Source organism: Pseudorca crassidens, chromosome 3 (genome assembly GCF_039906515.1).
Source record: "Pseudorca crassidens isolate mPseCra1 chromosome 3, mPseCra1.hap1, whole genome shotgun sequence".
Taxonomy (NCBI): domain Eukaryota; kingdom Metazoa; phylum Chordata; class Mammalia; order Artiodactyla; family Delphinidae; genus Pseudorca; species Pseudorca crassidens.
The window spans coordinates 166431538-166447081 of NC_090298.1; the positions used below are offsets into that span (position 1 = coordinate 166431538).

At 52.3% G+C, this 15544-nt stretch overlaps 1 protein-coding gene and 1 pseudogene across 2 annotated transcripts in view; one reads left to right on the forward strand and one right to left on the reverse strand.

Moving 5' to 3' along the window:
- CERS4 (ceramide synthase 4) overlaps positions 1 to 2937 on the reverse strand; it is a 30640-nt gene extending 27703 nt beyond the window's left edge. Inside the window, exon 1 of one of the 2 annotated variants that reach the window (XM_067733912.1) lies at positions 2778 to 2937. The gene's annotated coding sequence lies outside the window, so the exon portion shown is untranslated. The remainder of the gene's footprint in view (positions 1 to 2777) is intronic. The other variant, XM_067733911.1, reaches the window with a different exon arrangement.
- Positions 2938 to 13210: 10273 nt separating this feature from the next.
- On the forward strand, positions 13211 to 13777 carry LOC137221076 (large ribosomal subunit protein eL14 pseudogene; annotated as a pseudogene).
- The last annotated feature ends 1767 nt before the right edge of the window (positions 13778 to 15544 follow it).

A 15544-nucleotide genomic window follows, 5' to 3' on the forward strand; every position in this document is an offset into this window, starting at 1 on the left:
GGGCATTGGGGAAGGAACGGCAACCAAATAAGGGAGTAAGACCCCTGCCATGGGGAGAAATTATTCAAGCAGGGGATTCAGAGACTGATCTCATCTTCCACTTTGAAGCCCTTGCTCCCTTGGCTTCTGGTTTGCCACCCACTCCTGGTTTCTTTCCTTCCACCCTCTCTCCAATCCATCCCACCAGGGCGGGGATGTCTCCCAAGCTCTAGCCCCCCCGCCCCCCGCAACCTGGTCTCCACCTGGGTGTCTAGCGGCATTACAATTTCCAGATGCTGGGAAATAGACTGCTGACTTGCGCCTGAACCTGCTTAGCCATCAGTGGCTATTCCATCCCCACCCCATCCTCAACTTCAAGTCTATCCAGGATGCACCCACTTCTCTCATCCACACCTCCACCTGGTCCAGCCTCGTCAGGGTCTGGACCAGTGCAGTCACTCCCATGCCGAGTTCCTGGCTCCTGCCTGCAGCTCCTCCCATGCATGCTGTGGTGCTTCCCCTCCACATCTTTGTTCACTGGTCTCTCTGCCCATGAACTCTTAAAAATCCTTAGTAACCTGGCAGATGGTCACCTCCTACAAGAAGGCTTCCCCCACCCTTCCAGAGGCTGAATCAGGTCACTTCTCGGGGCTCCCCTTGCTTCCACCCGGGCATCCCCTCTGCTTTCACAGGTGCTTATTACCAGCCGGACACCTCTCAGGTGATGACTGCTATTATTCCCATGTTATAGGTAAAGAAATTGAACCAGGAGGTGAAGTCACTAGCCTGAGAGCACTACATTCAAACCGGCAGGACAAGGTCAGAGGCAGCTTCCAGACAGCCGGAAAGGGGAAACCCTGTGGTACCCAGATAAGAGAGGAGCGTGCCGCCTGGTGCCTGCTTTGCTGTGGGCATCCCAGGGGTGGTGGGAGGAGTGAGCCCTAGCCAGCTCCCCACGGCCAGCTACACTCATCCCAGCGGCTCCTGTGCCCAGTGACCACGTCACACCAGGCGCTCGGCCAACTGAACACTTTACACGCCTAACTCACTCAGTCTGCAGACTGTGGGTTCTGGAGGTGGACGCCGTTATGCCTTCCTCCCATTTCTCAGAGCAGGAAATGGAGGCTCACCGGGCCCAGAACTCCCACCAGTGCTGCAGCCCTCCTCCATCCCCCGAGGCATAAGGCTGGCCCTGGGATTGGCCAAGCCCTTTCCTATTTCATAGCCGAGACTTCCATTGATCAGAACAACACTCCCAGATACAGGTACTATTGACCCATTTTATAGATGGGAAAACTGAAGTCCAGAAAACTTTCTCTGGGGCCCCAAGGCCAATTCAATGACCAAGGCTCCCAGCTGGGAGTAGGTGAGCTGGGAGGGCAGGCAAGGAAGGTCCCAACTGCCTCCTCCCTGCAGCCTGGCTGGGCCTACAGGGACCCAGCTGCGCTGAGTGAGGCTCTGGGCACTCCCACCATTGTCAAGTTTATTCACAGCAGCTCCTTCTGGAAGGGGGCTGAGTTGAGGCTAGGGACTTGGGGTGGGGTCGGGGGGCTTCAAAGACAACCCTACCCTCCAGAATTTCTATTTCAGGTGGCCCCATACAGCAGATCCAGGTTGCCCCCTTGCACTCAGTCACGTTGGACTTGGCCTGGGTTCAGAGTCAGGTCCTCAGGCACCTTCCCCCTCAGGTGGTATCTCACAGGTTTTGGAAATCGGACTCGGTCACAACAGCTTCACACCCTCAGATGTGTTTCTCCCTCAGTTTTCCTATCCTTCCACACTCCCAGCTGCTGGTGCCAGAAATCTCTTCCATGCACTTTCCTTCCTGCCCCACTTCTGAGCGGGCAGGGAATACAGGCAGTGTTCTTCTGACAAAAAGAACCCAAATTCACCCACTTTCCATCCCCCCCTTCCTGTCGGGTCCAAACCAGCAGCCTCCTCCAGGGTTTCCTCCGGTCTCTTTTGGCCACAGCAGCTGCTGGGTCTTCTTAAGACACAAGTGGATCCGGTCACTCACTTTGTTCTAAGCCTACGTGGTCATCACAGACTTGAGAACGGAATCCACATCCGCCTCTTATCTTCGTGGCCCCGGGGGCCAACCTCCTCTCACCTCGGATCCCCAGCAAACTGCACTTCAGCCACGCTGGCCTCTTTTCCGCTCAGCAAACACACCAGTCTGGGCCCTGCCTCAGAATCTTTTGCTGTTTTCTGGGCCTAAAAACCCCTCGCTGGCTGGTCCCCTCAGGCCCGGATGACACCTTCTCCGAGAATGCCTCCCTGACCCTAACCCATCTCGCAGATGTGTTGTCTTCCCCGCACTTAGCATGTCTGGAATGATCTGTGTCTGTTTCCGCGGGTCCCAGCCGTCTACGCGGCCGCGCTGCGGGCTCCGAGGCCACGGCCCCGGCTGCATCCCCAGACCTGGCACGTCGGTGGCACCCCTTAGGTATGGATTCTCTGGTGACGGACCGACAACCCCCGTCGCGGTCCTCGCGTTCACACATCCGGATTCCCCCGCGTCACCGTGCTAGGCTCGTCCCCACTCCGGCCCGCCCGTTACGCAGCCCCGTCCTCGGGCGCTCGCGGCGCCCGGGCCCTCGGGGGAGCTGGGCTCTATCGGGGAGGCGGCCCGGGCCTGGGACCAGATGGGAAGCCCCGAGAGGCCGTCCCGGGCGAGTTGATGGGGGACTGCATGCGTCTGGGGGCCGCCGCGGGCGCCATGGCCTTGGAGGCGGGGCCGGAGCTCTCCGCGAGAGTGGCGTTCCGGTCCGCGTTCGGGGCGCAGGGGGTTCGCTTACCTGGGGGCTCAGGCTGCCGGGAGCACCAGGGGTCGGCGGCGGGGCGGGAGAGAGCGCGCCTGGCGCAGATGCAGAGGAGAAGGAGACGCGTATCGCCCGCACGACGCAGCCGGACTCTGCTCCGGGCACCGCCTCGGCCGGGGGCGGGGAAGCAGGCTTTAGGGGAGCGCGGGGCGGGATCGGGGGCGGGGCCTGGAGGGCGGGGCCGGGGCGGGGACCGGTTGAGCCCAGCGGGGCGCGGGGTCCTAACGGAGCTCGGCCCCTTCCGTGCGACTAGGCCGCTTCCTGCACCCCCTGCCTGCGCTACAGGGCCCCGCCTCCAGCCCCGCCCGCCCCCACCCCCGCAACCGAGGCGCGCCTTGGAGGAATCCAGCCGCAGGTTTCTTGCCTGTGCTTTATCTCTTGCCTTTGAACCTACCACCATCCGCTGAGCGCTCAGTCAGCCCCGGTTTCTCTTCCGTTCGCTGCAGGTCCTCCCCAGCCCCCTCCCGGGTCCCCTCTTCTGGCGCGGCTCTGATCCAACCGCGCATCTGCCAACACACCACGGACGCCCTGATCCGCCCGAGCGCACCGCTGGTCGTTGTGGCGGAGGCCCGGACTCCGCCCCAGGCCTCAGAGGCCACCCCCGGTGCCCCAAGTCTGGGGACCTGTCCCAGCTTTCAGGTCAAGCTGGTCCAATTCGTGGTTCATGGGTCCAGCCTCAGAGTTGGGAACCCAAGGAACCACCCTGGGAGTTGGGAGGCGTGGAGGGCAGCTGGGCAAAGGGTGCGGTTCGGTGGGGGGGCAGGGGTCAGGCTGCAGAGCTGGGACGATAAGGGTGGGAGATAGGCCGGAGTGGGGGGTGGCGAAGCCCCAGGCTCCCACTGGTCGGGGGGAACAGAAGGTGATTCCAGCGCACAGGGGCGGGGAGTCTGGGCGAGCCATGAACGCAGGACAATCCCGCATCAGGCAGAGGTGGTCTGTGAGCACCTGAGCAGCACCTAAGGGACTCGTGGTCCAGCTGTCGCCAGTTGAAGGGAAGGGGGTTCCAGAGCCGCTGGCCAACCCCACGTCGTCTGGGCAAGTGGCTTCACCTTTGGACAATGTCTCTCCCTGAAGCAGACCCAGGGCAAGGTGGGGGAAGCCCGGGCTTTTTTTGGCTAGGCAAGTTGCTTCACATCTCAGAGATTTGATTTCCACACATAGAAAGGGGGAGGGCAGCAGAGACCTCTGCTGCAAGTGTGGATGAAGCTGTCCGTCTTGATCCAGTTTCCCAGTGTTTGCACTTGCTGTTCCCTCTGCTGGGCTATTCCTTCTCTTTTCAAATGTGTGCGTCCTTCTCGCTCAGCTGTCAGCCTGGCCCTCAGAACCCCTCTGTCCACATTCACCCTTTTATTTTCTTCCCGGCCCTCCAAGAGCTCCTTTGCACATAGGGAAAAGGCAGATGATAAAGCCTCTTTTCTCAGCGTTGTGACTAGGACTGTGGTATACGGCGCCTTGCACCTGGGGGTGCTCAGAACATGGCAGCCATCTGGATTAATAGTGACACCAAGACATGGTGGAATGGGGTGGTCCAGACCCCAGAGGAGAAGCAGGAGATTCCTGGAGATGTGGAGGGGAGGCCCTCAATAGAGGATTTGGGTGGGCCGGGGTCAGGGAGAGATTTCAGGTGGGAGGTACTGCATGGGCAAAGGTGGGGAGGCTGGAGGAAGGGCTCAGCCTGGCAGGAAGAGATGCAGGCCGAACCTTCTGCAGATGGGCTGCTTCTGGGCTACTCCATGCCCTTCTGGCCCCACACCCCAGCCCACTCCATCAGTGAGCATGGAGTGTTCAGGGCAGACTTCCAGGAGGAGATGACATCTGTAACCTGAGAGATAAGTGGGTGGGGGATTTAGCTGAGTTAGGGTCCAACGGTGAGTCATGAGAGGACAGTAGGGCAGGACCAGTCACTAAAGGCCCTCCAGGGTTCTCTGGGGAGAGGCACAATCAGATTTAAAATGAGACGGCAGCAGGAGTGGCTGGGTTGTGGTCTGGGAGTTGCAGACAGGAGTGAAGGGAGGAACTCTGGAGGGATTTAGTGGTAAAATCGCCAGGGTTTGTGGGAATCAGAGGAGCCAGGGCCTGGTTGTGGGGAGTGGGGAGATGGAGCCATTTCTAAGCTGGTGAGTCCGATGTAGGGTGTCTGGGTGGTGGGAAGGGGGACCCTAGGGAGGCGGGGGGAGCCCCTTGCATCCTCCTCCCCTCCAACCTTCATACCCTCTGTGCTTGAGTGTGGGACAGGAAAGTAGGACTGGGGAGGCTGATAAGCCCTGATCCAGGTAATAAGCTGAGGGCTTCTTTGTCCCTTCTGCACCCCCTAGTCAGATGGCTGGTCCCAAGCACGTTGGCCTTTTCCAGACCCCGGGGCCATCATGGCCAGGACTGGAGGCTGGACCCTGGACCTTGGACGATGGGCCCTGTGCTAGGTGGAATAATGATGCCCACACATCCTAACCCCTGGAACCTGTGAATATGTGACCTTACAAGGCAAAAGGCACTTTGCATGCGTGATTAAGTTAAAGGATCTGGAGATGGGGGGGGGGGAATGATCCAATGTCATCACAAGGGTCTTTATAAGAGAGAGGGAGGAGAGTCAGAGAAAGACAGATTGGAAGACGCTATACTGTTGATTTTGAACATGGCTGATGGGACCACGAGCCAATGGATGCAGGCAGCCTCTAGAAACCGGAAAAGTCCAGGAAACAGATTCTCACCAAGAGCTTCCAGAAGGAATCCAGCCCTGCTGACACCTTGATTTTAGCCCAGTGAGACCCATTTTTGTTCTGACCTCCAGAACTATCAGGTAAAATGTGTACTGTTTTAAGCCACCATGTTGTGATGATTTGTTACTGTAGCAATAGGAGACTCAGACAGAGCCCCAACCTCCCATCCAGAGACCTGCTTGCACTGTCAGACCCCCTCCTATCTTGACGCAGTTTCCAAATCAGCATCCTGAGGACCCATCCAGGTCAGACCCACAACCCTTGCTATGTGTCCCCATCACCCACTCCTTGGGACCCTTTGCCCCCTCTAGTGGCCTCAGGGGCTGCTGCTCCCCTGTTCTGGTGGGGTAGGGACCGAAGTCCCAGATGTCTCTCTATCTGTCACTGCCTCTCCGTGCCCTGGAGTGTCCACCTTAGTGACTCTCACGCCAGCCTGGAGCCCTAACCACTGGACCTCCAGGGGATTCCCAGGAGTACTATTTTAAAAGCGTTTTTCAAATAGGAGATGACAATCTCTGATTAGAACGTTTCCGCTTTGGAACAGTAAATATCTACCATTCAAAAGCTGCCCAAGGGGCTTCCCTGGTGGTGCAGTGGTTGAGAATCCGCCTGCCGATGCAGGGGACACGGGTTCGTGACCCGGTCCGGGAAGATCCCACATGCCGCGGAGCGGCTGGGTCCGCGAGCCATGGCCGCTGAGCCTGCGCGTCCGGAGCCTGTGCTCCGCAACGGAAGAGGCCGCAGCAGTGAGAGGCCCGCGTACCGCAAAAAAAAAAAAAAAAAAAAAAAAGCTGCCCAAGGCTTTCCTATAACAGTCAAATTTCTCCCACCATGTTTGTCTCCCAGGCCCCCAGCAGCTCAATTCATGGGTTCAGCTTCCTGAAAGAGTCTCTGTGTAGAAATGAACATCTTCTTTTCTTTTCTTTCTCTATTTTGAAAGAATAACTTGCACCTTATTCATTCTTTTGCATCTTGATATTTTCAAATGGATGTTAAAATAGACGTAACATAAAATGTACGATTTTAACCACGTCGAGTGTCCAGTTCAGTGGCATTAAGCGCATTTACTTTGTTGTACAGCATCCCCACCATCCGTCTCCAGAACTTTTCATCTTCCCAAACTGAAACACTGTCCCCATTAAACACTCTCCCCATCCCCCTCCCCCAGCCTCTGGCCCCCACCATCTACTTTCTGTCTCCATGGATCTGACTCCTCTAGGGACCTCCTAGAAGTGGAATCAGACAGTATTTGTCCTTTGGTGTCTGACTTACTTCACTGAGCATCATGTTCTCACGGTTCATCCGGGCTGTTCCATTGCACGGATGGACCACATTTTGTTTATCCACTCATCCGTTGATGGACACTGGGGTTGCTTCCACCTTTTGGCTGTTGTAAAGTATGCTGTTATGAACATGGGTGTACAACTATCTCATTGAGTATCTGCTTTCAATTCCTTTGGGTATAGACCCAGAAGAGGAATTGCTGGGTCACATGGTAACTCTATGTGAACTTTTTTTTTTTTTTTTTGCACTATGCGGGCCTCTCACTGTTGTGGCCTCTCCCGTTGCGGAGCACAGGCTCCGGACGCGCAGGCTCAGCGGCCATGGCTCACGGGCCCAGCCGCTCCGCGGCATGTGGGATCTTCCCGGACCGGGGCTCGAACCCGTGTCCCCTGCATCGGCAGGCGGACTCTCAACCACTGCGCCACCAGGGAAGCCCTATGTGAACTTTTTGAGGCACCTGAATCTTGTTTTTTAATTTAATACTTTTAGGAGTGCTTTGATATCCATACATAAAGAAGTCTCTTTTTTGTTGCTGTTGTTTTTGTTTTTTGGAAAGGGGGAGTGAGTGTTTTGTTTTATTCTTGTTACGTAACAGCCTTAGAGATATAATTCACATGCTATCCAATTCCTCAATTTACACTCTTCAAGTCAAGGGTTTTTACTGTAGCCACAGAGCTGGGCAGCTCTCACCACGTTTTGTTTTTAAGGGAACAAGTCCCCTATCCACGGACAAGAAGTTTGCTTCTAATCTAAGTAACGGTGTAATGAGTAACCTGGTGCAGAGGTGATGTTGAGTCAGGGTGAGTAGATCATCATAAGTTCCTAGGAGTAGAATTGCTAGTCAGGGCGTGTGGGAGGGTAGAATTTTGACAGCTGTTGTAGCAAGGCTCCCACCCTCCACAAGGGCAGAACTATCGGACTTTGCTAATCTGAGAGGTTAAAAATCTTGCAGTTCTAATTTGCGTTTTTATTATTTGGGGTGAGGCTGCGCATCCTCTCGGTCTTTAAAAGGTGGATCTTGGGCTTCCCTGGTGGCGCATTGGTTGAGAGTCCACCTGCCAATGCAGGGGACACGGGTTCGTGCCCCGGTCCGGGAAGATCCCACATGCTGCGGAGCAGCTGGGCCCGTGAGCCATGGCCGCTGAGCCTGCGCGTCCGGAGCCTGTGCCCCGCAACGGGAGAGGCCACAACAGTGAGAGGCCCCCGTACCGCAAAAAAAAAAAAAAAAAAAAAAAAAAAAAAAAAAAGTGGATCTCTATATTCTTTTCCTGGAAAAAATTTTTTTCTTTAGTTTTGTTTTGTTTTAGTTAGAGAGGCTTTAAAACTTATGATAAAATACACCTAGAAACTCTTTTTAATATTAAGGAAATGACTTATTCTCTGATATGAGCTGTAATATCCACACTCACCCCAGTTGCATTTTTTAAAATTTACTTTATTGAAATATAGTTGATTTACAATGTTGTATTAATTTCTGCTTTACAGCAAAGTGATTCAGTTATACGTATATATGCATTCTTTTTCATATTCTTTTCCATTACGGTTTATCACAGGATATTGAATGTAGTTCCCTGTGCTATACAGTAGGACCTTGTTGTTTATCCATTCTCTATGTATTAGTTTGCATCTGCTAATCCCAAACTCCCAATCCATCCCTCCCCACCGCCTTGGAAACCACAAGTCTATTCTCTATGTCTGTGAGTCTGTTTCTGTTCCATAGATAAGTTCATTTGAGTCATATTTTAGATTCCACATATAAGTGATATCATATAATATTTGTCTTTCTCTGTCTGACTTACTTCACTTACTATGAGAATCTCTAGGTCCATCCATGTTGTGGCAAATGGCATTATTTCATTCTCTTTTATGGCTGAGTAGCATTCTATTATAAATATTTCTGTACCCCCCGAGTTGTATTTTTACCTTGTTTATAATGTTTTCTCCCCACAAGTCTATTTGGATTTTAGGAAGTTGGACTTATCCACCTCTTTCTTTTGCGTATTTTTTTTTTTTTTTTTTTTTTTTGCGGTACGCAGGCCTCTCACTGTCGTGGCATCTCCCGTTGCGGAGCACAGGCTCCGGACGCGCAGGCTCAGCGGCCATGGCTCATGGGCCCAGCTGCTCCGCGGCATGTGGGATCTTCCCGGACCGGGGCACGAACTCATGTTCCCTGCATCGGCAGGCGGACTCTCAGCCACTGCGCCACCAGGGAAACCCTCTTTTGCGGTTTTTATGTTTAATTTATTTTTCTTAGAAAGGCCTTACAGGGAATTCCCTGCAGTCCAGTGGTTAGGACTCAGCACTTTCACTGCCAAGGACCTGGGTTCAGTCCCCGGTCGGGGAACTAAGATCCCACGTGCCTTGCAGCACAGCCAAAAAAAAAAAAAAAAAAAAAGCCTTACCTACTCTCAAATTATTATTTTTAAAAAGTCCCCATGTGTTTTCTTCATAGTGCTTTTATGATCTGATTTTTCCCATGTAAAACTTTGATCCATCAGGAATTTATGTTGAGGCGTGGTGTGAAGTAGGGATCCAGGTTTGTGTTCCCAGTTGTCCCAAGAGCACTTGCGTCATCCATCTTTTTAGATGCAGTTTTGGGGAGATCCCTAGAGCTGTCACATCTTCAAGGAGGATAGTTTTGAAATATGGGGAGACATTAGAATTGTCACAATATGAAAACTGTTTCCTACTAAATTGATAATTTAGGAAATTGGTCCCCACTCAAACCTCCAAGTTTTTTCCCAGAACTGAGCCACACCCATGGGACATGACTTTTTGGGGGGATGGGGTGGGAATCAGTCATTCTCTGCTTGTGGGATATTATAAACATTCCACAAAAACACAATGCTAACACACTGCAAGTCGATCGCAAAATGATATGACAAATCTTGCAACCTGGTGAGATTCCAATCGGTAGACAGAAGAGGCTATAGAGAGGGACCAAAAACGCTGATAAGTCATTGACAAAGAAAGACTTGGTGGTCAGTCCAAGACATAATTAAACATGGAGAAGGGGGCCATTGGCAAAGGCAGGATTGGTTGCTCCAGGGAGCATGACTCAAATGCAAAATGAATCAGACCCTGAGACCTGTGTGTGGTTTGCCTGGGGCTGTGGTAACACACTATCATGAACTGGTTGGCTTAAAGATAGAAACATATTCTCTCATAGTTCTGAAAGTTCAAAATCCAAAAATCAAGGGACTTCCCTGGCGGTCCAGTGGTTAGGACTCTGTGCTTCCACTGCAGGGGACATGGGTTCAATCCCCGGTCAGGGAGCTAAGATCCTGCAAGCCTCACAGTGCGGCTAAAACAAACAAACAAACAGACAAAATCAAGGTGTTGGCAGGGACACGCTTCCTCCAAAGGCTCTAGGGAAGAATCTTTCCTCCCTCTGCCTAGTTTCTGGTGGCTGCCGGCACTCCTAGGCGTTCCTCAGCTTGCAGCAGCATCGCTCGTTTCTGCCTGTCTTCACTTCTCTGTGTGTGTGTTTTGCTCTCTCCAAATTTCTCTTATAAGTACACCAGTCATTGGATTTAGGGCCCACTCTGCCCCAAGATGACCTCATCGTACCTTGATTACATCTGCAAAGACTCTATTTCCAGGGACTTCCCTGGTGGTGCATTAGTTAGGACTCCGCGCTCCTGATGCAGGGGGCCCAGGTTTGATCCCTGGTCAGGGAACTAGACCTCACATGCAGGCCGCGACTAAGAGTTTGCATGCCACAACTAAGGAGCCCACGAGCCGCAACTAAGACCCGACGCAACCAAATAAATAAATAAATATCTTTTCAAAAGACCCTATTTCCAAATAAGGTCACATTCACAGGTACTGGAGGTTAAGATTTCAGCCTATCTTTTGAGGGGGGGACACAATTCAAGTCACCATACCCTCCCACTTTTTATGTTTTGTTCTCTTTGTGTGTGTGTGTGTCTGTCTGTCCCCCAAAATGACTCTTTCCAGAATGCTATTGGAAGATTACATGTGAATTATTAAATACAAATTCATGGGGGGGAATGCCCCACCCTCCATAAAAAAGCACCCAATGAATTTGTTTCAAGAGTTACCTGTAGTTTCAGTTATAACCCACATCTTGTTCACTATAAGGTGAATGAATTCCTTGTCATAATTTGGACTCTGTTTTGAAAGTTATGGTTCGTTCCAATCAACCCTTTTATTTCCTCGCTCTGGGGTTTTGATGCCAGTGTTAATTGCAGGGTCTTTCCTCTGGGGCCTGTGAGCTGAAGCTTATGAGGAGACCCCTTGGTGATTCCAGGTCAACATGGTGGGTGTGTGGGTGTGTGGCGGGGGTGAGAACAGGATGTCCAGGATGTGGCTAGGAGGTCGGGATAACCTTCCCAAGGACTGAATGTCCCTCAGCTGAAGGGACAGGTGGGCAGGGATGCAGAGGGCTGGGCAAGGGGGGGTTCCACTGAAAACAAAAGCCCAGTGTGACCCAAGGGGACAGCCTGGGGGAGGCTGTCCACTCAGGCCTAGGGGCCCTGGGGCTCAGACTTCCTGGAGCCACAGTCGGTTTTCATAGGAGGGCATCATGCTCTGATTAGCAATCTGGAGGGTCACGGGGCTCAGCATGGGCAGTGCACGGAGAGAACAGAGTGAAAGGGGCCTGTTTTCTGAGAGGAGGGTGTCTGGATACTGGAGGGACTGGGGAAAGGAAAGAGAGAGGGGTGGGAGGGAGATTGCAGGACAGGCTTTGACTGTGCACCTAGCACGATGTCCCTCTGTGGCCTGGTAGCCAGCTGGGTGTCCCTGAGTGGGGAGCGCAGGACACCAGCAGGTTGGGAGGGAAGGGGCTGGATTGGACAGGAGATGTCCAGGTGTCCGTGGGAGGCATGCACTGGAGATTCCTTGTGTCTGTCTGCGTGTCCCTAGTGTCAGCCCAGGGTAGAGCTGTGGGGTGGTAGGAGGCCCCGTGGCTGCCCGCCTCTGTGGACGAGGGCAAGAGGAGGGGGGATGGGCCCCCAAACGGCAGGGACCGCCCTCAGCACCCAGGCAAGGGAGGCCGCTGTGCAACTTTGCTGGACAGATGGGGCTGAAGGTCAGCAGGTGAAGGATTAATTCAGACCTTGAGCTTGGCCTCCAGAGCTTGCTGGGGCAGGAGCAGCGAGAGGAAAAAGAGGAGGACTGGGGAGGGGAAAATTGCATTTACTGATTATTTCTCAAATGCAGGCCTTGTCCTCCGTTTCTCGCCTATTCAAAATAATAACATTAGCCAGAAACCATCACGGGGAATTTACATGGCAGACATTATTTTATTTTATTTTTTAAAATAAATTTATTTATTTATTTTTGGCTGCGTTGCTGCACGCCGGCTTCTCATCACAGTGGCTTCTCTTGCTGCGGAGCACGGGCTCTAGGCACGCAGGCTCAGTAGTTGTGGTGCACAAGCTTAGCTGCTCCGCAGCATGTGGGATCTTCCCGGACCAGGGTTCGAACCCGTGTTCCCTGCATTGGTAGGTGGATTCTTAACCACTGTGCCACCAGGGAAGCCCCAGTCATTATTTTAAATGAACTCATCTGATCCCTGAACAGCCCCGTGAGATGCGTACTCCTGTGCTTTTGCAAGCGAGGAACCTGAGGCACAGAGAGGTTAGGGCACTTGCCCAAGGTCACACAGCCTGTGAATGGCTGAGCTGGGGCTGGAACCTGGGTGATGTGCTCTGCTGGCAGTGAGCCTGCCTGGTGTCTGTTCCAGTGAGGCTATGGGCTGAGAGGCAGGGGTAGCAGGAGACAGGCTACCAGGGGTCTGTGGGAGCACTGGTGGTGTGACCTGCTGGTGGGACTGACCTAAATTTACCTCCCTGGAAACTTCCCCACCCAACCCCGCTTCCCCTTTTGCTACGCTACAGAGTGGGGGTGGGGAATCCTCCGGAAATGGTGGTAGGAGGAGGGAGCTGAGAGCTGGCTGGGCAGAGGAGGGGTGGGGACTGGGGCTGCAGGTAAAGAAGAGGGGCAGGGCTCAAGCTCAGGACCTTTGGGGCCCCTGCCTCACCCTTACCCACTGGGAGAGGAGCAGTCTTTGTTCAAAGCCCAGGATTTCTCAGTTCTTCCCAGTCTACGAGTGCCCTGGGGTGTCCCAGAGGGAGAAACAGGTCCTGGGGTGAGCGGCCAAGCTTTTGTGTAGTACTCAATGCCTTCTCTTGTATTTTACAAATCGTGTGTGTGTGTGTGTGTGTGTGTGTGTGTGTGTGTGTGTGTGTGTGTGTGTTGACTAGAAGAAAATCATCTCTGGGGACTTCCCTGGTGGTCCAGTGGTTAGGATTCTGTGCTTCCACTTCAGGAGGCACAGGTTCGATCCCTGGTCAGGGATGTAGGATCCCGAAAGTCTGGCAAAAAACCCAAAACAAACAAACAAAACAAAAATATGGGGTGGTCTTTCCTTTTCGCCGAATGCTGTCAATATGGTGTTTCAGGCGCTTCGTGGAGGTTGGCCGGGTGGCCTACGTCTCCTTTGGGTCTCATGCTGGGAGGCTGGTCGCGATTGTAGATATTATTGATCAGAACAGGGCTTTGGTGTATGGACCTTGCACTCAAGTAAGGAGACAGGCTATGCCTTTCAAATGCATTGCAGCTCACTGACTTCCCGCTCAAGTTTCCACACAGGGCCCGGCAGAAGTCTGTCGAGAAGCCTGGGAGAAGGCAGATATCAAGGCAAAGTGGGCAGCCACAAGGTGGGCCAAGAAGATTGAAGCCAGAGAAAAGAAAGCCAGGATGACAGATTTTGATCGTTATAAAGTCACGAAGGCGAGGAAAATGAGGAACAGACTAATCAAGCTTGAAGTTAAGAAACTTCAAAGGACAGCTCCCCTGAAGACTTCTCCCAAGAAAGCACTTGTTGCTAAGGAGGCAGCTACGGCAGCTGCTGCAAAGGTTCCAGCAAAAAAGATGACCGCTATGGGTAAGAAGTCACCTGCTCCAAAGGCATCTGGCAAGAAAGCATGAGAGCATACGAGGCTGTTATAAACAGAATAAAGGTTCTTTTTGACCAAAAAAAAAAAATGAGGGGTGGAATAGGGAGCGTGGGAGGGAGACGCAAGAGGGAGGAGATATGGGGATATATGTATATGTATAGCTGATTCACTTTGTTATAAAGCAGAAACTAACACATCATTGTAAAGCAATTATACTCCAATAAAGATGTTAAAAAAAAAAAAGACAAAGGAAAAACTGAAAAAAAAAAAACAACCCCAAAACCCCGAAAATCATCTCTGATCCAAAAGCCTCCTGACCCCTAGGTATGAGCAGGGCCATCAGAGCTGAGCCTTGGAGGGCAAGAGTGTGTCGGGGCAGTCAGGCTGTCAGGCAGAGGACAGTGGGTGCAAAGACTTGGAGGTTTGAAGCAGCATGTTCTGAGATGCTCGTTAATGGTGCAAGGAGCAGAGAGGGCAGGTAGATACGAGACCGCAGAAGAAGCAGAGCTGGCGCCAAGAAAGTCCTTAAAGGCTTGGATCTAGTCTTGGGAGCAATAGGGAGTCACGGAAGGGTTTAAAGCAGGGAGGGACATGGTCTTATAAGTGTGTCCTAGGAACTCCCCTGGCTGCTGTCTGGAGGACGGGCTGGGGAAGAGGGGAGAGGTAGGGGCAATCACCTAGTACAAAGTTGATAAGACCTGAATAGGGCAGCGGGGTGGAAGGAAGGAGGGGATTTTTAACTATTAGAACTTTTAATTCAAATATAGCACACATGCCAAAAAGAAATGCACAGGTCACAAATGTACGCTGCAAAGTTTTCACAACATGAACATGTTTGTATAGCACCCCGATCGAGGACAGAACATCACCAGACCTCTGAAGCCTCTGCCGTGTCTTCTTCTGTCACTCCCTCTGCCCGCTGCGCCCCTCCACCCCTAGGGTAACCCCTAACTTGACTTTGAATAGCATAGAATCACTTTGCTTGTCATTTGGACTTTTTTTTTTTTGAGGTTGGGTATCCAATTTTATTTTATTTATTTATTTAATTTTTTTTATTGGGGTATAGTTGAATTACAATGTTGTGTTAGTTTCAGGTGTACGGCACAGTGAATCCGTTATACACACACATATATCCACTCTTTTTTTAGATTCTTTTCCCATAGAGGCTGGACTTTATGGCTTCTTTCAGGCAGGGTGATAATTCTTTTTTTTTGTTTTTGCGGTACGCGGGCCTCTCACTGTTGTGGCCTCTCCCGTTGTGGAGCACAGGCTCCGGACGCGTAGGCTCAGCGGCCATGGCTCACGGGCCCAGCCGCTCCGCAGCATGTGGGATCTTCCTGGACCGGGGCACGAACCCGCGTCCCCTGCATTGGCAGGCGGACTCTCAACCACTGCACCACCAGGGAAGCCCTGGGTGATAATTCTTGTTCATTGTTGTAGAGTCTCTCAACCACTACTAATACTTGAGTCTGAATGCTTCTTGGTGTGTCCCATGCATTGTAGGATGTTGTGCAGTATCCCTGGCTTCTACACACGGGATGACTGTAACACGTGCCCCTCCCCCCAAGTTCTGACTACCAAAAATGTCTCTAGATGTGGCCAAATGGCCCATTAGGGGTAAAAATCACCCCGGGTTGAGAATCACTGCGATATAGTATTCCATTTTGTGAAGTCATCACAATTTATTGACACATCCTTTTATTGAGCATTTAGATGGTTTCCAGTTTGGGGTTATTACAAGCAGAGGTGTTAGGAATATTCTCGTAGGTTTCTCAGTGAAGGTAAGTCCACATTTCCTTTGACTTTATTCCTA